At 44.3% G+C, this 22,049-nt stretch overlaps 1 long non-coding RNA gene across 1 annotated transcript; it reads right to left on the reverse strand.

The window, feature by feature from the left end:
- Window positions 1-1,232: 1,232 nt before the first annotated feature.
- LOC122946162 lies at window positions 1,233-20,666 on the reverse strand. The gene is made up of 3 exons (XR_006391221.1): window positions 20,554-20,666; window positions 17,919-17,976; window positions 1,233-1,512 (listed from the first exon to the last, which is right to left on the reverse strand). It is a non-coding gene; the product is annotated as an uncharacterized LOC122946162 (long non-coding RNA).
- Between the last annotated feature and the right edge of the window lie 1,383 nt (window positions 20,667-22,049).

Consider the following 22,049-nt stretch of genomic DNA (forward strand, 5'->3'; position numbering starts at 1 on the left):
ACAGACATTTCTGCAACATGTGTAGTGCCCTGGAGCAAGAGTGATTTGGACTATGGACGTTTGTGTACATTTGCCCCTATTGCTACTACACAAAGCCATCAACCCTGTGGAGAGGGTTAATGCACAGCCAGCTAAGACTACTTTCACATTAGCGTTTTTTGCGGATCTGTCATGGATCTACATGCAAAAACGCTTCCGCCACAATAATACAACCGCATGCATCCATCATGAACGGATCCGGTTGTATTATGTCTTCTATAGCCATGACGGAGCCTTCATGAACACCACTGAAATTCAATGGGGGACGGATCCGTTTTCTCCGTCTTGCTCCGCACCACATCGCAGACAGAAAAATGCTGCTCGCAGCGTTATTCTGTTCACGATGGGAACGCAACCAAACAGAACGGAATGCATTCTGGCGCACTCTGTTTTGTTCAGTTTAGTTTTGTCCCCATTGACAATGAATCTGGACAAAACTGAAGCGTTTTCTTCCGCTATCTAGATCCTATGACGGATCTCAATAGCGGAATTGGAAACGCAGATGTGAAAGTAGCTGAGATTTTTTGTAACTCTACTGGTTGCGTGTTAAAGGGATTGTCAAGTATTAGAAAAGCATGGCTCTTTTATTCTAAAATCAGTGTCTCTCCTGTCCATGGGCTGTGCCTGGTATTGCAGCTAAGCTCCATTAAATTGGGCTGAGCTGTAATACCACACACAACCTGTGGACAGGGGTGGTGCTGTTATTGGAAGAAAGCAGCCATATTTTCTAGTCTTGGACTATAGAGCTGCAGTGCAAAGAATACATTGGTGAATAGTTACCAACTGATTTGCAGCAGTAAGAAAATTGCACATTTTTACATCATCCATGTTTGTGACATAAGTTGCAACTTTTTTAGACTTTTCTCCCCTCTTAACGTGGTTTATTTTTTTAAAAAAAGTGGGTGGGGCATAGAGGGAGGGGCGTGGCCTCTTGTGTCCAGACAGATTTACTAAAGGCTGGCGAAAAATTGATGCCTCTTAATAAATTTGGCGCATCTTACTCCAGTGCCCTTCTGATTGAGACTGGTATATGAAAGTCCACCGAGTTGTATGTACTCGTGTGGACTGCAGCTGAAATGTGTTTCTGTCATGGTACACTTCGTTATCCTCTCCGGGAAAAAATCCAGATGTGAACGGCAAACGGGTCAAATGGAGTCCATAGATGTGTGTTGCTGTACGGTACTTCCTTTCTAAGGCCTCTTACACACGCCAGTGAATCATTGACGTGTGTTATCCTTGTTCTCCATGGACAGCACATGTACCCATATATTTTAATGGGTTTATTTACACATCAGTCCACAGTCAGTGGAAAAACCACGGAGACATGCACCACTTTGGTCCGTGATGCTTACCAAACACGCCTATTGAATGAAGTCCATGGGTCCGTGAAGAACCGCTGACACATCGCGGATGACAGCAGTTACTCCTTGTGATTTTCACTGGTACGAGATGCTCTTGAAGTGAATTTTCAGCCTAGCAAAGGGCAAAAAAACGGACACACGGATGAACCACAGACCTTGCCACGGATAGTTTCACGGACGTGCGATAGAGGCCTGAGGCTTCTTTTAGACGAGCGTGTCCAGTGCGGAAAACGCACTCTATGTGGGATCGTGATTTCTCATTCTAGACATTGCACAGCATTATAATGATTTATAATGCTGCGTGTCTCTGCCTGACCTTGCTTCTACATTATTAGGCCTCTTGCGAACGACCGTATGCCCTCCGAGACATACGGTCCGTGAGCGGGCATTGATCATGCGCACGGGAGCACATAGCATCAGCATCATAGATTACAATGATGCCGTGCGCGTCGGCCCGCCCGCGCGGCTATTGATCATATCAGTGCGGGACAATAGCCCCACGGGCGGCCCGACGTGCACGGCATCATTGTAATCTACGATGCTATGTGCTCCCGTGCGCACGATCAATGCGGCTCCAGGACATATGGCCCGCTCACGGACCGTATATCTCAGGGGGCATACGGTCGTGTGCAAGATACAGCATTATGTCAGTGCACACGGAGCATGTTTTCCGCACGCCGATCTGAAAGAGACCAGTGGGTGAATACAGCATCTGCTGGAATATAGCACAATTTTTCTTTTTCAGCGGTTCCGTATGAATTCGGCAGCAAAACTGTATTTGCCCCGATGACTGCTGTGCCTGCCGTATTATGTTTCTGCCTTAACGCTGATGGAACGAAGAAGGAATCCACCCTGAAATTCATCACTAATGTAAGAACAATGTAAGAACACTGAACCTCATTCATGCGTAGTGTTAAGAATTTTACAAAAAAAAAAAAAAGGTCATATAATAACTTCATTCAGCAGAGAATTTTAAGAATTGAATGGCCTGATATGCACCCACTGAGTATGCAAACCCGATCTGCTATTCCAATGCTCTGTGACTTGGAGAGTGCACGCACGCAGCACACGGCTGCACATCTCCCTCCAGTGTATGTTAGATGTGTCACAAGCTGTAAGGATTGCCACCTATGATCACCCAAAAAAGCTAATTACAATCAGCACATGGCTCCCTGGCATCACATGACCTCCAGCCTGGAGGACAACCCACTCATGACTGACACGTCTTGTCACCGATGTCCCCCCCCCCCCCCCCAACCCTGGTGCGTGTCAAGCCTCGCTATGAACTGTCACACGGGATGCTGAGCTAGAAAACAGAGCAGCTCTGTTCTGACTATAGGACTGATCTTCCCTCTAAATGGAGATTACCTGCAGGGGTTAACTGCAACCACGGCTCATAGGCAGCTAGTAAAAGAGAGTACCAATTCTTCACATTCTGGACCCTCGCCCATTAGCCACTGCAGAGATATGTCTTTTGCCCTGGAGCATGGGACAGATCACTGATTTCAGTGGGAATTGTGTAATGCTTCAAATCCCCTGTGGTGGCGCTGCAGGGAAATTGAACACTTGCTGACTGGATCCCCTACAGATTACAGTTGACCACTCTATGATCGTTTTTATAATCAGGGAGTTCTTCTAACAAAAAGGTACTGCACAAAGCGGACAACTTCTTTAAGAAAGACCAGCTGTTTTGCATCCCCTAGGTCACGCTGAAGGTGTCCCTGGATGCACAATGATATTTGGCATCCAGAGCTCGGTTACATACGCAAACCTCAATGGACACACAATATACTCCACTAGAAATCAATGTTTTGTAAAAGTCATGGACTTCTGTAGGTGGCACAAGTTTTACGTGGTGTGACTTGAATGGTGGGATCACTTGTATAAGCCATGGGCCGGCTTGTGTCTATGGCTGGGGGTCTAGTAGGGCATGTGCCCCCTTGCGCTGGGAGCCAGAAGGGACACTTAAAAGCCAGTCTGAATCTATGCTCCGGTAAAGTCTGATTACTACACCTCTGTTGTGGGGACGTCTCCTGCGCCTCATGGTCAGTGCTTTACAGTTGGCATCTCAAGGATGTCACTGTGGAGCCTTAGCCCGAAAGCCTTATTCATTTTCAGATACACTGTTAGGGTGTTCTGAGCTAATAGCGGGGACTCCTTCATTCAAAACACATATCAGGTAGAGCAGAGAGTGACTACCAAGAGTGTCTTCTTCCGGAGGACCTGGCATGTCCATTGATTTTCATACATAAATTGTAATGCAACATTTCCCCTGTGGTGGCACTGCAGGGAAATTGAACACTTGCTGTCAGCATTCCTAATAGATCACTTGTGATGCCAGCAGAGGATAGTGATCCGCTTATTTTTGTGGGATGCGTCTGACAAAAAAGAGTGGAAAACCCATTTAAGGTTAAAGGGGCTTTCCAGGATTACTATGGTTTTTAACAGATATGCTCGTGTAGTTGCTTGCTTACCTCATTAACAATCTTCCCCATGCTTTTTTCTACTTTGGACTCTCTTGGCCCATGTTTACCATGTAAACCAATCACTCTGGCTAATTACATTCTGTATGTAGTACTTCCTGTTGCTGTGTCCAACCAAACCCATGATACACTTCTCCTTCCTCTGCCACACCTCCAGCACCACTCTTAAAGGGGTTCTTTATTATAAATATATTCCCATATACCTTTCATTAGTTATAACCGCTTGTTTTGTCTAGGGAGCAATCATCAAGGGAAATAAAATGTCCGCCGTCCTATTAGTACACACAAAACCGGTCGTAATCACACAGAAGGACAAGTTACTTCACAACACTGACCTAAAGAGCTGCCTCATCCTCCTCTCTGCTCTGATTGTCAGGTATTATGATCCTGAATACAGTTTAATATGATCTACAGCTGAATCTCTGTAGGAATGGAGTCCATGAGTAGACATGAAGTACGGAGAGGAGGGTGTGGGTAATGAGCAGCAGCATTTGTATGCAGTCTCCATTACCACAGTCTGTCCTGTCCGTTCTCTCTGTACTTCATGTCTCCTCATGAATTTAATTCCCCAGAGTTCAGCCGAAGATCTTATCATCTGTATCCAGGATCATAATCTCTGACAAGTAGAGCAGAGAGGAGGGATGAGGCAGCTTTTTAGCTCAGTGTTGTGAAGTAACTTGTCCTCCTGTGTGATTAGGACAGGTTTTGTGTGAACTGATAGGACAGCGGCCATTTTATTTCTCCTGATGATTGCTCCCCAGACAAAACAAGCCATTATAACTAATGAAAGGTATTTGGGAATATATTTCTAATAAAGTAATAATTAAGTATTTTCATTTTCTTAATTCCCAGAGAACCCCTTTAACAACGCCCAGCTAGTTTGTAGCTCCTCCTATCCAGCTAGTTACATAGACAATCCCTTATCACTGCCCCGCCCATGGACATAACATCACAGGAAATAAAGAGCTGCATGGACATGGTCATGTGACCACAGCCCAGAGTGGAAAATAGGAGCAATAAAGGTAAAATAAAAACATTACAAAATTATACCTACCTTGATAAATGATTATTTTAAAAGATGTTGGTATGAACCATAAAACCCCTTTAAATTACTCATCTACATTCTCCTTTTTAAAGGCATATTTTCCGTACAGACGCAGACGTGGAATTCGTATTGTGAATGGTGCTGCTGGTTTACTGCAGGCATTATTAGCGTTACATGGTTAATTATCAGGTACAGATAGAGATCTGCTTGTCTCAGTTTACCTGCGTAGTGGCTGCATACGTAACGCTCTTAGCTATATTGGATTATATCAATATTTACCGTGTTTCTGGCTGATTCTTTACCATTATCAAGTTTAAAAAGATTTTCTCACTTTCTTATAGACGCTGTGCAACTGGCAGCGTACTCTACAGCACATCTGGGGTTTTATTTTCCAATCACTGCAGTTCAAATTCTATATAATGTTTTAGCTCTATATGAAGGTGCTGCTAGATAATGAGACTGCATATTATAAAACTTCATTAATAATTCCATGGGAAATTATGTTTTATTTTTCTATGGGACAGACTGGCTGATTCTATCAGTCCAATACCAGTAGACTTTGAATGGAGGAGCAGTGGTTGTGCAGTGACGAAGAACTGGGGACTAGGGAGCCCTATTAAAGGGACCAGTGGGGATCCTAGTGGTGGGTAATAAATGTGATTTTTAGAAAAATGTCTTTAATGCAAAAAATAAATAGACTAATACAGTCTCCAAGAAGAGGTGGCAAGGGTGCTGAATACAGAGCCTTATCTGTGTGTACAGTGTTACTATCTGTTTGACCTCCAGTAAAACTAGAATAGCAATAGCGCTGACATCAAATACTCCACTCTCTAATGATTATGAAATTACCCTGTCACAGTCTACACAGAAAAGCTGACAGTTGATCTACAGAAAGCAGAAAACAGGAATGTGAACCTTGTGTGTGAAGTAACAAAATATTAAAAGCCAGAAGGCCAAAGTTTTTTCCCCCTAATGATAATGAAATGACCCTGTTGACTCTGTCACGATCTACACAGCAAACCTGACAATTGATCCACAGAAAACAAGAATTATCAAACTTTTGTGTGTGCAGCAACAAAATATTAAAAGCCAGAGGAGCTAAATTTTTTCCTAATAAAAATGAAATGACTCAGTTGACTCTCTCTCATAGTCTACACAGCAAAGCTGACGATTGATCTGCAGAAAGCTGGAAATGTCAACCTTTTGTGTGTGCATCAACAAAATGTTAAAAACCATAAAAAATACTTTTTTGAGATGTATGCCTTTTAAAGGGCAACACACAGATTTCAAAATCGACTTTCATAATAAGCAGCATAGATCTGATTTGTGGTTGACTGTGTGAACAGATTTTTCTTTGCACTGGCAAAATCAAGAGGACAAGGATTACACAAATGCTTCTGTCTTGTGTAAGTATGTATCAGGAGCCATTGCGTAAGGCATAACCTGCAGAGTCGCTTTGAGTCAGACAATGGGTGTAACTCGATGCTTCTCTGAGACAGCTCCCTGACGGCCATGCTCTATATTTATTAAGCACGGATTGCACAATTCAGATAAAAAAAACTGTTTTTGACTCAAATGGGGCTCAGCTGCAATACCAGACACAGCCCATGGACAAGAGTGGAGCTGTTTATGGAAACCCAAAAATGTGTCCAGTCAGATATCACAAGGAGAAGAGTTTCTCCTTTGGGCCATTTGCATGTTAAGGCCTCTTGCACACGGATCCGCAATACACGAGCGCCGTTCCGTGGGCATTCTGCATCACAGATGCGAACCCATTCCGCGGAGATGCGGAACGGAACCACTACGGAGTGCTTCCGCAGGGTTTCGTCCCGTACTTCCGTTCCGCGAAAAGATAGAACATGTCCTACCTTTTTGCGGAACGGCCATATCGTGTTCGTGTGCAGGAGGCCTAAGGTAGATATCCAGTGTAAAGAATCGTCGATGGTGAAAACACATCAGCAGCACAAATCTCTTTGCTGTCCTGATTGTTTGCTACAATGTATCTGTGCAGGAAAAATGTGTCCGCCTGGTCCAGAGTGTTTCGCTCACAGAGGATTGTCTGGAGTACTATACTAGTATACTTCCAGCCAAATACTGTTGCGTTTGCTTTATGTTCTTTATATATATTTTTTTTTTTTACACCTGTGACTTTATTTATTTTTTGTTTGTTTATTTTTATTCTATTTAACTTTTATTTTTGTAAATGGGATGTTTGTCGTTAACGGGATCATCTAGGTGATAAAAATATATTTGGAAAGGCCTCAGAATGCTGTATAAATTATTAAAAAGCCATGTACTTACCCCCACCAATTCCCCACCTCTACTGTTTCAATACGACCTGGCCCACCGACGCCAATCGCTGGCTTCAACGCTGACCCACTTGAGCCATTGATTGGCTGAGCAGACATATGGACGCAGACAGCGCACGGTGTGCTGTCCACATCTTTTGCAGCCCCATTGAAATTAATGGGTCCGCATCCGATCCGAAAAAAAATGCGATTCGGATTTGGCCAAAAACCATGGTCATGTGCATGTACTGGAATATCTACATATTGTAGTACATTGCTGCATGTGCACTTCATTTCTGCCTAAATTATAGAGCACCTATTAGCAGGATTAACTCTATGAAGCCAGACTTGCTACCTGGTAGGGTTGATTCTGCTGTTTCACTTGTTCATCAGGTGAACCGCGGCACATGTACACGGCCAGATTGTCGGGCTGTATAAATGCACCTATAGCTGTGCTTCACCTGATTAAAAAGCTGTTTTTCTTTTGCTGATTCCAGGCTCCGTTCCTGACGTTATGATCTTTTTTTTTTTTTTTTGCAAATTATGCCTTTGGTGCAATGAGGGTGTCATCGTTGCTCTTGTTGCACCCAAGCTCCTCTCTTTTCTATGGCCAGCCCCTCCCTTCCTGCTTTACCACTGCCTGGCCCTGTCAATCAAAGCAGCCATGGAGGGGCTGGCCACAGAAAGGAGCAGAGCTTGGGTGCAGCAAGAGCAACGATGATGCCCACATTGCACTAAAGGTATAATTTGCATATTACGAAAAAGTATCTAAACTCGGATCAACAAAACAATAACAGCGTTTTAATCAGGTGAACCACAGCTATGTGTCTATGCAGACAGCTGGTTAGGGAGGACGCTGGTGACTGATTCCCTTTAATGCATTTAGAGAGACAAAAGAAAGTGAAAGCTCTAGACGTCTTCAAAGGCAATGTGATACTCAGACCATTGTTCACCTGCCATGTGAACCCAGTCCTTGTCTTTGTAGTTTATGTAAACTGTGTAAGTTTCACGGCTTTCCCCCTTTCATTTGTATGTGTTTGTTGTCTCTTGGCACTGAGCCGCCTTCTCTATAAAGACAACATGAGTACTGCTTGTAAGTTCATTGGCGGCTTGTGCCCGGCTTACCAATGCATTCTTCCTGTTGAGGGCCATTCTGAAGACCTGTGACCCCTTATAATGTGGATTGTAAATCATTGAAGACCCAGGTCAAGGTCTTCTCTGATCATTCAATCAATTGGGATAAAGAGGAAGCCCATGAGAATCTGCTGAGGACATGCAAAACCCTGGAAGGCACTCTAATCACATTTAAAACTCCCCTACCAACTGTGCGCGACTTACCTTTTTCTCAAACAATTTAAAGGGGTCTCATCAAGGATCTTCTAAGGGTACTCTCACACTAGCGTTTTTGTTTTCCGGCATTGCGTTCCGTCCGAGGAGCTTAATACCAGGAAAAAACGGATCAGTTTTATCCTAATGCATTCTGAATGGAGAGCATTCTGTTCAGGATGCATCAGTTCAGTCCCTCTTACGTTTTTTGGACGGAGAAAATACCACAGCATGCTGCATTTTTCTTTCCGGCCAAAAATACTGATCACTTGCCAGATCCAGCATTAATTTACATTGTAGTGTATTAGTGCCAGATCCGGCATTAAGTGTTCTGGCAAAACAGATTTGGCTTTCTGGTCTGCACATGCGCAGACCTTTTAAAAATGCAAAAACTAAATAATACCGGATCCGTTTTTCCAGATGACACCAGAGAGACGGATCCGGTATTTCAATGTATTTGTCAGACGGATCCGCATCCGGATCTGTCTGACAAATGCCATCAGTTTGCGTCCGGCGACGGAACTGCCTGCCGGAATCCTCTGCCGCAAGTGTGAAAGTACCCTTAGGGTCCTGTTAGTCGGTCACTGGTTAGAATTCAGGAGCAGCCTTGAAGAAGATTTCCCAAGAAAAGAGAAACAACATTATCATCCAGCTCATCGATAGCGGTATCTCTGCCAAGAAAATGACCAAACTGCATCATGTGAGCGCCATGACAGTTGGACAAAATTAAGTCCGTCCATCCATTCCAAAGCCAAGAGGTGGATGTCCAGGCAAAATATCGGAGTCAACAAGTTGACTCATCACAAGGTCTATAAGTTCCGGCACAACAAACGCAGCAGTGGAGGTGGCTCGTATGCTTCATAACAGTGAGATCGCAGATGTCCATGTAAGCACCATGTGACACGTGTTACACAAGTCTGGAACGGTGGCCCAAAAAAAAAATGTTAAAGCCTTGACTTCAATATTGTCATAAAAAGCGTCTGCTCGAGTCTGCAAAAAAGTACAAACTTGTGGACAGTAGAAGATTGGAAATGGGTGATTTGGAGCAATGAGACGAAAGTCAATAGATGGGCTCTGATAGGTGCAAATGGGTCTGGAAGAAACAATGGAAAAGGGGACTAATAGATCGAGAAATTGAAGGAACTGTCAGGTTCAGTGGAGGAAGCCTGATGATATGGGGTTGTTTCACAGCCAAAGGCGGATACTTGACCAGGATCGATGGTGGTCTCAATACTGAGCTATATGTGAGTATCCTACAAGACGAGTTACTTCATAAACTTGAGACAACGTAGTGTTCAAGCAGGACAATGACCAGAAGCATAAGTCGAGATTGGCAAAGAAATGGTTCAATGACAATGAAGTAGAGGTGCTGGATTTGCCCCCCACAGTCTCCAGACCTCAACCCGATTGAACACTTGTGGGTAGAGTTGAAGAAAAAGCTGTATTCGTACCCATGTGAGTCGACCAATATTCACCAACATTGGGAACTTGCAGAAAAGGCCTGGGAGCAGATTTGTATCTTGTATCTGCCCAGAAGGATTCCGGCAGTGTTGAAAGCCAAAGGTGTATTTACAAAATATAAAAATTTGGAATTTTAGGAGCAGTAACAATTCTGTTAAATGACAAGAATCTGCATAACTAATCATATGCTACATAGTTGCTAGCCCAATTTATGTATGAGATAGCCAAGGTGACTATACAATGACAGTAGTCTCACGTCCAAAGCTGTAGTGGATGGTGAGAGCCTGAAAGTCAAAAGTTCAAAACATTGTTACCCTTTTGCTCATCAGTGTAGAACTGTCCTATCTCTGTCTGTAAAATAATAGGACATGTTTTATTTTTATTTTTTTTAGGGCAGTGTTTCCCAACCAGTGTGCCTCCAGCTGTTGCAAAAATACAACTCCCAGCATGCCCGGACAGCCTTTGGTTGTGTGGGCATGCTGGGAGTTGTAGTTTTGCAACAGCTGGAGGCACACTGGTTGGGAAACACTGTTTTAGGGTGCTGCGGAACCGACATATGGATGCAGCCAGTACATGGTGTGCTGTCCGCATCTTTTGCGGCCCCGTTAAAGTGAATGGGACCGCATCCAACCTGCAAAAAAAGCGGCACAAACAATGGTCGTGTGCAGGAGCCCTAATGCTCGGATTTTCCCTGCGGCATAATTTTATGGAGAACCCATGCTGTTTTCACACCTAAACTCCAGAATATTTCCGGAGATTTACCAGAGTTGGCCTTTCACACATGTAGCTATCATCCCAGAGATGTTCCATGTCGGGTGCGTTCTCACTACAGAGGAAATATTCCAGGTGCCTAGACAAGGGGCAGGAACTTTAGGCATGGCCACTGTGATTTTCTGGAACATTTACTGCTGTTTTCGGACATAACCCGGAGTTAGTACTGGGGCTTTGGAGAGAAAAAGTCCGGGTAAAGTCCCGGACTGATATTGCAGATGTGTGCGTTCACACATACAGCCCCTCCGGGTAAACGCCAGAAAATGTCAGGATTCCACTGTAAGTGTGAATGGGGCTTCAGACTAAAAAGGTTCCCAATGAAATCAAAAGATCTCCATCACTTTTAGGGGAGCATTGTTATGGGGTCAGTGTGGCTGTCACTTTTATAAGGGCATGCTTCTGTCACTGATATGGGGATACTATGGCTGTCACTATTATGGGACATTTTGGCCGTCACTGTTAGAGGAGATCCAATGGCTTTCATTGTTCTGGATGAATTGTTGCTGCTACTCATATGGCGATACTATGGTTGTACTATTTTGAAGTCACTGTGCTGTCCCTAAATGGGGTGCACTGTGGTTGAAATCCAACTGCCCAATCCTTTTCTCCCCTGACATCTGCCATTGGAGGAAGAGTCCTGAGTTCCGATCACACATTAGGTGGTCGGCGGGTCGGTCCCGCTGATATTGCCAGGTTTCATTGATGTGTATGGACTGCTTTTGTACGTCCAGTACACCACAGTGTGACAGCAGAGAACAATAGCTTGCAGTCAACTGCCTGGCGAATGGGGAGATGGAAGACTTTAGACGTAGTAGACTGTAAAAGGGGTTTTCTGAGATTTTTATATTGATGACCTGTCCTCTGGATGGGTCATCAGTATCTGATCGGTGGGGTCTGACACCCGGGACCTGTTTGAGAAGGCATCGGTGCTCGCAGTACCACCACGGCCTTCTCTCAGCTTATCAAGCACAGCGCCGTACATTGTATAGTGGCTGTGCTTGGTATTGCACTACAGCCCAATTCACTTCAATGGGGGTGAGCTGTGCCCAGGCCCTGTGACTGATGAACGTGACTTGGTATAGGCTAAGCTGTGAGAACGCCGTGGCGCTACTGTGAGGGCTGATGCCTTCTCAAACAGCTGATTGGCGGGGGTCATGGGTATCAGAAAATTATGACCTATCCAGAGGATCGGTCATCAATGCAAAAGCCTCGGAAAACCCCTTTAACAATCACTGGATAGGACCCCGCAGGTAAAATGAATGAAAGAAACGACATGCTTAATTTGGGCTCCTACGAGAGTCCTCAATAATAAAATCTTCTCCAGGTTATGGGGATTACTTTTGTAACTGGATAGAGTAAACGATGTTCTACCTGAAAGGAATGTCTATCTGCTTTTATCGCAGAAGGTTCCTGGAGTAATTCGACAAGAGCAGTGCACCTTTCTCTCTAGTCTGACATGTCCACATGACTCTTAAAAAGCAGCATGTTTTTGGGCGTGGGTGCTTTAGAAGTCTGTGGTTAAGCTGTGAGTTCAACATGAATGCAACGTGAACTCAGGATTTCCTTTGAAGTTCGACACCAGGGATTTTCCCCGCCTACTAGGGGGGAACTGCAGAAGGAAGAAAAAAAACCTTTAAACTTCTCCAAGTACCATGGAGCTAGAAAGAAGTTTCAGAAGAAAATTGCTTGTGTTTGAAGAGTTAGTTTGAACATGGATCATATTCCTCTAACCTTAGTCTTTTTGTTCGGAGAGAGTCTGTCGGACATAAAGGGAATGACTGAACAAAATTATTGTCAGCGCAGAGGAAGTGTTCCCGGGCTGGAGAAAGGGGCTCTGCACCCTGTTAAATAGAGAGGAAGAAAGATATTAATTAACGATATGCCGTCTAAGGGCAACACAAATGAGTGTTCAATTAGAGAAAATAATTACAATAGTTACTAATCGTAAACTGGACCAAAGCGAAGACCAAAACCTGATGGTCTGGAATTTCTAATAATTGAGATTAATTTTCTAAGAAAATTGCTCAAAGGTCTGGAGCTTTAGGGGAACATTTTGGGATGTGTGAAAAATGGACTGTGTTATCATAAAACGACCTTTGCCAAAAATTAAGGGGCATATTTATTAAGAGCGTTTTAGACGCTGGTCTTAAACCCCTAAGCTGGCGGTGGATCCGCCGAAGTTATGAAGAGGTGCCGGCCTCACCATAACTTCGGCGGATCCTCCACCAGTTCTAAATGTAAGACGGCTTCCTAGCTGTCCCGTCCCCTTTCCAGCCCATGCCACACCCAGTTTTTTTAGACCTGGTGTGAGCGGGGAGAAGATGACCCACTAAGTTCTTAAAGTATTTTTGGTGATCTTTTTATTTTATTTTCCATGTCACTTTCTATATTAAAAAATCCTAAAAACTTACACTTTTACAATGGTCACTGAGCTTCGTAATAGTCTGACATTTCTTAGCAGTCACCCCACTATCATTGCAGGCAAGATTACAATGACAGATAACACAGATTCCACTACTCATAAATAGGTGATGTCACAGCTCACCTCCCTGCACAATGACCTCTGTACAGGTCATGGAGCATGCCTACAACACGCTCCCATAGAAGTCAACGAATATCTCCAGTCTACAGGTTCCTAGGGTCCATGTGGCTGCTGAAAAGCATATCTCTGAGTGTTGTTAGCAGAAGCTCAGGCAAGATGGCGGTTTAATAATGTACAGAAGATAGAATAAAAAAATAGAAAATATAAAGCAGGTTAGAAAAATAGTTTAGTTTACTTAGTAGTTTTTTTTTAAATAGGTGGTACATTCCCTTTAAAGAGGGTTTTAGGAGTTTAAAATCCATAAAATTGGGCTTGAAATTGTGTGGTTCTCAATGTTGTGGCATCCAAAGTGGCAACATAGGTGACTGAGGAAGCCAATCGCTGGCTGAGCAGGTGATGCTTTGTCCATAGTGACTGGGGATATATAAGACTGGTGGAGAGGGTCTGAAGAGGTCTCTCTGTGGAATCCTGAACAGATTCTTGCAAGTGATTGGGACCAACCATGGCTGGGACTCTTCTGTTCAAAAGCCCTATTGCAGCCGCAAGGTCTGCCTCAGTGCATCTGCCTTTGGCTGGGGTCTCCTTTACTTGTATGGTAGTGAGTGTCTGTGGTAGAGAGAAGCCAAACTGAATGCCACCCATGGGGGAGGAAAGTCCTCCCTTTCCATGGACCCTTTCCTGATATGATCACCTAATGTTTGTCAAAAAGTTGAGCACAGCCTAGAGGATGCTGAAATGGGATAGAACCAGCAATAGAGGCTAGTGCTAAAAAGAAAGAGTAAGAAGCTGTTGGCTACTTCCTTGATACCATCTTGGCTGGTCCTAGGTTGGAGGTTACAAGGCAAAAGCAATGGCTCAGCATCAAGTAGGTCAAGAAATACAGAAGAAAAGAGTCTGTTCTATGGTCTCTTTTCCAACTTGGGTCTAGTTGGGAAATTCTACTATATTTTCATTCTCGTCTTGACTACTGCAACGCATTACTAATCGGTCTCCCTCTCACTAAACACCCCCCCACCCCTTCAGTCTGTCCTAAATGCTGCAGCCAGGCTCATCTATCCATCCATCCAACCAACCGCTACACTGATGCTACTAGCCTGTGCCAGTCACTTCACTGGTTGCCCGTCCACCACAGAATACAGTTCAAACTTCTCACCCTCACCCACAAAGCTCTCCACAGTGCTTCACCTCCATACATCTCCATCTACCACCCTACTCATGCTCTCCACAGTGCTGCACCTCCATACATCTCCATCTACCACCCTACTCCGGCTCTCCACAATGCTGCACCTCCATACATCTCCTCCCTCATCTCCATCTAGCACCCTACTCATGCTCTCCACAGTGCTGCACCTCCATGCATCTCCTCCCTCATCTCCATCTACCACCCTACTCATGCTTTCCACAGTGCTGCACCTCCGTACATCTCCTCCCTCATCTCCATCTACCACCCTACTCCGGCTCTCCACAGTGCTGCACCTCCATACATCTCCTCCCTCATCTCCATCTACCACCCTACTCGTGCTCTCCGTTTTGTTAGCAACCTAAGATTAATAACCTCCATAATTCGTACCTCTCACTCCCGTCTTCAAGACTTTTCTCGAGCTGCACCTACTCTCTGGAATACTCTGCCCCCGAATACTAGGTCAATCCACAACTTCTCCACCTTCAAACGTGCCTTAAAAACATATCTTTTCAGACAGGGTTATCAAGCTTTCTAAACTGACTATTCCCCGACTAAACCTCCGCCCCCCCCCCCCCCACCAACTCCTCTGGCCTGAACTCGATCCTCTAGTAGTCCCAAACCCGAAGCAGATCGGCCGGCACCGCTCCTGTCAGTTCAATAATAGCTCAAATCCTACTTATCACAATCAACTACCTTATGTGTCACCCCCGATTCCTCATAGATTGTAAGCTCTTGCGAGCAGGGCTCCGACTCCTAGTATTTCAGTTGCATATTGGCCAGTTACTTTTGTTTCGTACATGAACCCTATGAATTTGTAAAGCGCTGCGGAATATGGTGGCGCTATATAAATAAACTTTTTTATTATTATTATATATTGTAATCAGTACATTCTTTATAATTCTCTTTTTATATGGCACCATTACATGAAGTTCCTTCAAAAAGAAGATGTGACGTTGCTATTCCTGGGTTAACATAGACTGAATCAGTTGAGTAACACAAGGTACCTGGGTGTCGCAGTAGTCCTTTACTTCCAGAGACCCTGTTATACCAATTACTACAGTAATGAAAGGCCTATCTTGCTATGGTCCTGAAGGCCATCATTTAATGGGCAGCTTCATACTGACTGTAAAGACTTTCTAAACTTCTTCTAAAAAATCTTTGGTTAAAGAAACACTCCAGGCAAAACTGATATACTGTGTTATGCCTTGGGTTTAAGGGGGAGGACACAGGTATTTGCAGAACACTAATGGGAATTCCCTGTGTCAGGCTTCACCCCCTGCAGCCATCATGAGAGGCACAGTCCTTTACATGCAATGGTTCAGTGGTGGGGGGATACCCGCTGGTGATTAGACTTCTCTACAACCCTCCCTCAGTTGAGCTCCCACAGCTATGTCTAATAGGGCTGGTGCACTGTGCCCAAATTCCTCTTGATGGGCACAATGGTCTCCTCTGATGATCACACATCTACATGCCCATACTGGCGAGCCAGGGGAGTGCTACCAATATGGCGCCTGTCTGCTACCTCTCCCACCATCCCGATGGCCGACAGCTTCTCTTCTCTCACCACCTCCACAATTTCACCAACAAATGTGTAATACAAAAAGAATTTAATCATACTATTATAACATTTGGGTCCTTTCACAATATGGAGGAGGTTCCTCCATACTCCTACAGTACCATTACACTACACATACCTGGTAGACTCTCCAAAGGTGTGCTGTGCCAACATTTTTGACATGGGGAATTACTGAAGAGAAGCTTGACTTTAGTTATATAATTTATATTATTACGATATTAATTTTTTATCTAGATCCCTATGATATCGTGAGTTCAGAACATATAATACCTCGGGAACATGGACGTGTGGATCCAACCTTTGGAGAAATGTTTTGAGAGCACATGAGCGGGGCAGAAGGTCTATATTATGAAGATCCAGTGGGATTTATGACATGGCTCTTTATGCCCCTGTTTTTGTAAACTTTTCATAATTAGAGGATCTTATTTCCACTACTATGGTTCTACTAGCATGTGAAAGCCACTTGAGGAGGACACACAAGGACATGATGTGATTTGCATAAAATTTGCATCTCCTTGTAGATCACAGTCGAAAGAGGGCTGGATCACAATCACAGCACCTAAGGACAGACTCCGGAATCCTACCTTGAAAATCTTTCTCTGTGCTCCCATTTTGACGTAAGGTTAACCCATTTAATTACAGGGGATGAGTGTGGACACATTCTCTGTGGATGGTGAGGTCAAGAATGTTGCCAAAAATAGGTAAATGAAAAAAAAAAAATGAGACTAGATTGTTAAATAGGCGTCCGGACGAATTGCACACCCATTCTTTAAAGATGTGAAGTTTCCATACTCATGTGGCTACTTTTACTCAAGATCTACAGTAGGTGTAATCTATGTGGTCAGCCTAGACTGGCCTTACATCCATTTTCCACACAGGTTTTAATGTTTCGGGATGTGTCACCAGAAATGTCGAGTTTTTATGTTAAACAGAATTTTTTTTGTATTATTTTTTATTTTCCATATAATTATCAAGATGGTAAAAAAACTGGAAATCTTGCAGTTTTCTCTCTGCCTGTGTACCTCATAATAAGCTGAAACTTTCTGTTCTGTAGAGCAGTGTTTCCTAACCAGTGTGCCTCCAGCTGTTGCAAAACTACAACTCCCAGCATGCCTGGACAGCCTTTGGCTGTGCGGGCATGCTGGAGTTGTAGTTTTGCAACAGCTGGAGGCACACTGGTTGGGAAACACTGCTGTAGAGATCACTTCTCAGCAGTCATCTCATTATCATCCCAGGCAGGATTACAATGGCGGGTAACACCTACTGTATTTGTAGATAACACAGGATCAACCAATAGGTCATAGTAACAGCTTATTTCCTACCCCTCTCTGCACAGTAACCTCAGCGCAGGTCACTAAGCATGCCCACAACACTCTCCCATAGAAGTCAATGAGAATCTCCAGTCCACAGGTTCCTATGGTCCACGTGGCTGCTCTAAAGCATGTCTCTGAATGCTGTTAACAGCCACTCAGGCAAGATGGCCGCTCCCAAAATAATCGTTTTATCTTCTATCTTTATATCTAAGGTCTAACTATGTATTCGACTTAAGATAATATGGATGTATCTCCATCGCCCCTTTGCATTGTATTTTAGTCACAAGAGAGTCACTTATGTAGGTGAATGTAAAGCCTAATCACTAATAATAAGGACATAATTTAAAGGTAAAGTAATTTTCTTTGCAGCTGCTCTTTAGAAAGAGCTGCACTTGAGGTCTCTGCTGAGGGAGATGTTAGATATCTTGACATTTACTCGGGAAGTGAGTGATGACTCAGAGCTCCTCTTCGAGTCTCAGCCCACAGACTGCAGCCTACATAGACTAATGAGCAGAGCAAACCAGACCTACCTTAGAACCAAGCGGCCATTGGATTAATCTGTTGGCAGCAATACCAGTCTATCAATCTCTGTTAAAAAAAAAAATACCGCCATTAGTGACATATTGTATGCTGTGCGGCACTTCATAATTGCCATGTGCCCACTTGCTAATATTTCACAATGTGTAAGGCATCTGATTTTGGAGTTTAGGGTCCCAAACCTGCCCATCCGTCCTTGCAAAAGAGGGTATATGATGTTCAAATTTACCAGAAGAGTCCAGCGCCATCAGCCACATGCACACTGTGGGGGGGGGGGCGTTACACCTCCCTTCACTGTGCATGCGCTGCACACCAAGCACAAGGTGTAGCTTCATCGGCTCAGTGTGCATGTGGCCACTGGCGCTTGTGAAGAGTCCTGGACTCCTGATAAGTTTGGGAACAGATGGGTTTGCTGTGGGCAGGTTTGGGACTCTTTGGGTTTAATAAAAAATAAATAAAAATATAAAAAAAAAACACTTCAATATGAAACATAATATAAAGTCTCAGATTGAGTGGCGAGGAACTGTGGGGCCCTAAAGCGAGGAGGCCTCACTGAACACAGCTAGTGTATATAGGAAGGGAAAGGTCATGATTATCATGGTCATTGCTCCGTCCGCCGCGTCCCCCTCCTTCTTGTCCTTTCACTGCTCTGCACTGTCCATTGGCTTCCATCCATCTCTTGCTTCTCTCTTCTGAGGCTTCTTTAAGGGTATCTTCAGATGCTGCAGGTTTTATAAAAGCTTCATTCAGGCACAGCGGAAAAAGGATTTTTAAATCTGCCGTGTACTGGGGATTCTAGGGACGCGACAACCTCTGACACCCATGTTCGCTTCCCTTGACACCGATCTTTCCCAAAAACAGCAATTTCATTTGGATCCTAAACTGGATTAAAGTACCATCTGCGCGGTGCTTGTGTGTTAAAGTTCCCCCATGATTGAAAAACTTCCTGGCTATGTGCACGGCTGAGAACCTGGCCTTAAAGGTCGTCCCAAAATCAAATGTCGATTTAATATAATTCAGCATGAAAAACGAGGTCCTTTTGTGATGAACTTTCAGCTGCAATAATGTTCCAGTTGTCAGATATTCCCTTTATTTCATTATAACAGCGTCTTCTGCTGCTCAGTCTGTAATATGCTCGTCCACCTGCTGAGCCGAATGAGCAGGTCGCACATGCTCGGTTCCTTCCTTCAGCTGCCACTAGCTAGATCTTCTTTCAGAAGTGACAATTACAGGGAGACAGCCAGAGGACACGCCCCTGATCTGTTGCAGGGGGAGAGCTGTAGCAAAAAGGACACGTGCCTCCGAGCTGTGACAGGGAGAAGGCTGCAGCAGAAAGGGCATGCCCCCTGAGCTGTGACAGGGAGAATGCTGCTGCTAAAAGGACCCCCCCCCCCCCCAGCTGTGACAGGAAGAGAGCTGCTGCAGATGGAACACACACACTGTGAGCTCTGACAGGGAGAGAGCTGCAGCTAAAAGGACACCCCCCAGCTATGACAGGAAGAGAGCTGCTGCAGATGGGACACACACCATGAGCTGTGATAGGGAGAGGGCTGCAGCAGAAAGGGCATGCCCCCTGAGCTGTGACAGGGAGAGGGCTGCAGCAGAAAGGTCATGCCCCATGAGCTGTGACAGGAAGAGAGCTGCTGCAGATGGGACACACACCATGAGCTCTGACAGGGAGAGAGCTGCAGCTAAAAGGACATCCCCCAGCTATGACTGGAAGAGAGCTGCTGCAGATGGGACACACCTCTAAGCTGCGGTAGTAAGAGACCTGAGGCACAAAGGATACACCCCCTGAGCTGTGGCAGAGAGAGAGATACAGCAGAGAGGACACAACCCCTGAGCTGTGATAGAGAGAGAGCTATAGTAGACAGGACACTCCCCCTGAGCTGTATCAGGGAGAGAACTGCTGCAAAGAGGACACCCCCCCCCCCAAGCTGTGACAGGTGGAGAGCTGCTGCAGAAAGGACACGCCCTCTGAGTTGCCAGTCTGAAGAAAATCTAGCAGAGCAATTGAAGCAACGAATGTGGAGATCTCTGGATCCATGTGAGGTCCAGGGCTGGTTCTAGCTTTGTTAGAAAGAGATTGTCCTGTACTCTATGACGTCTGATTTTAATTTTTACATTAATCACGGGATAACCCTCTTCAGCTGTATTGAAAAGCGTTGTCAGCTATGCTGTTCAATGCAAGGAGGTTGTGCAAGCAAATACAATATTACAAAAAGGCAAGGGTCCCTGAGCTCAGCATGGGGGCGGTTGTGTGTGCTATCATTGATTCACCCTGTAACACGCATGCTTCGTGCTGCTGAGTATTGCCCATATACACAGTATGTATACTTGGCTGTGTCTCATCTTTTAAATCCACTACTTGCATCCTCTCCCAGATGACACCCTAGGTGGCCGCGTGACCCTCCTCCTGACCATGCAGCATGGTATGTATATGTATCATTTTTTTATTTTTTATTTTTTTTCTACTATGGACATAGGTTGGGTCCTGTGCTTATCTAGCATATTATTTGTAGCATTACCCGAGATAAATCCCTAACATACGGGATACAAAAAAAAGTTTCTAAAAAGTGTCTCCAGTATCAGACTATTTGCAGTCGTTCAGCTTTAACCCCGATCTACCTGTGCATCAGTGCTCCTTCCATGCCCCTGTTGTTGCTGGCTTCTCTGATTGGTTCGCGTTTCCATGACTACTGTCGGTCCTGAGGGGAGCTAAGGACAGCTATTGGTTAGCAGAGCGGCTGCATCGACAGACTCCAACCCGCGTCCCTCTGGATCACCCGGGAACTTGAGCAGAAGGCAGTCTTTCAAATAAGAGGGAAGACAGAAAACGTTGGAACGACTGCGAAAGGAGGACAAAAAAACAACAATGCACAATGTATTTACATCTATAGAGATAAAAATAAAACAACACTTACAGTAGATGGAGTCGATGAGGAGGAGGGGGGAATACGCCCTCGGCGATCGCAACGTGTAATATTGAGCGGTCTCCAGATAAGACGTATCCAGGGTCACACTCACCGCTAGAAAATGCTGTTTTCTTCTAAGAACAGATGTATGACGCCTCACGCCTGTAAAAATCTTCTTGTTTTGATTCATCCAAAGCTGCAGAAGTAAAAAAAATATCATCTATTTCAGTTATATTGAAAATGTGGCGTGGGCGCTTCAATGCTTTCAATAGCGGGGCGTCCGTGGGGTCACATCGGAGCAAGCTGTTACAACAACGATACAATCTGCATAAAAAGTAAAATAATTTTACAAATGTGTTACATTACTTATTCTGATCCTGTCTAATACTCCAGAGCTGCATTCACACTTCTGCAGGCTTCAGAGCTGAAATCTCATGGCGTTTCCTGTTTGTTCAGTGCCATCATAGAGTTTGCTCTCGTTGGGAAGAGCATTTTGTACACCAGGCACTGGACAGTTTCTAATAAAGGGAAAAATGTTAGCCTCCCGTCTGCTTTAGTTTTTTTTGTTATGGTTTTGATGGCATTTAAAAAAAATGTATGGTCAAAAACGATGTGGCCAGAGGTTACTATAAAGTATATAGTGTAATAAAGAAACACTACATAGAAAAAAGGTTTTGGTTGATGCTGTGGGTATGGCTTTTTTATGTTTTTCCCCTTTTCTGTATAAAACTTTAACATAACGGAAAAAAATTACAAAATAACAAAGGTAGCTATAGCAGCGAGAAAAAGACTTGAAATTCATGGAGTATAATACAGGATGTAACTCAGGATCGGTACAGGATAAGTAATGTATGTACACAGTCACTGCACCAGCAGAATAGGGAGTGCAGCTCTGGAGTATAATACAGGATGTAGCTCAGGATCAGAACAGGATAAGTAATGTATGTACACAGTGACTGCACCAGCAGAATAGTGAGTGCAGCTCTGGAGTATAATACAGGATGTAACTCAGGATCAGTACAGGATAAGTAATGTATGTACACAGTGACTGCACCAGCAGAATAGTGAGTGCAGCTCTGGAGTATAATACAGGATGTAACTCAGGATCAGTACAGGATATGTAATGAATGTACACAGTGACTGCACCAGCAGAATAGTGAGTGCAGCTCTAGAGTATAATACAGGATGTAACTCAGGATCGGTACAGGA

This window comes from Bufo gargarizans, chromosome 9 (assembly GCF_014858855.1).
Source record: "Bufo gargarizans isolate SCDJY-AF-19 chromosome 9, ASM1485885v1, whole genome shotgun sequence".
In the NCBI taxonomy this organism is placed as follows: Eukaryota; Metazoa; Chordata; class Amphibia; order Anura; family Bufonidae; genus Bufo; species Bufo gargarizans.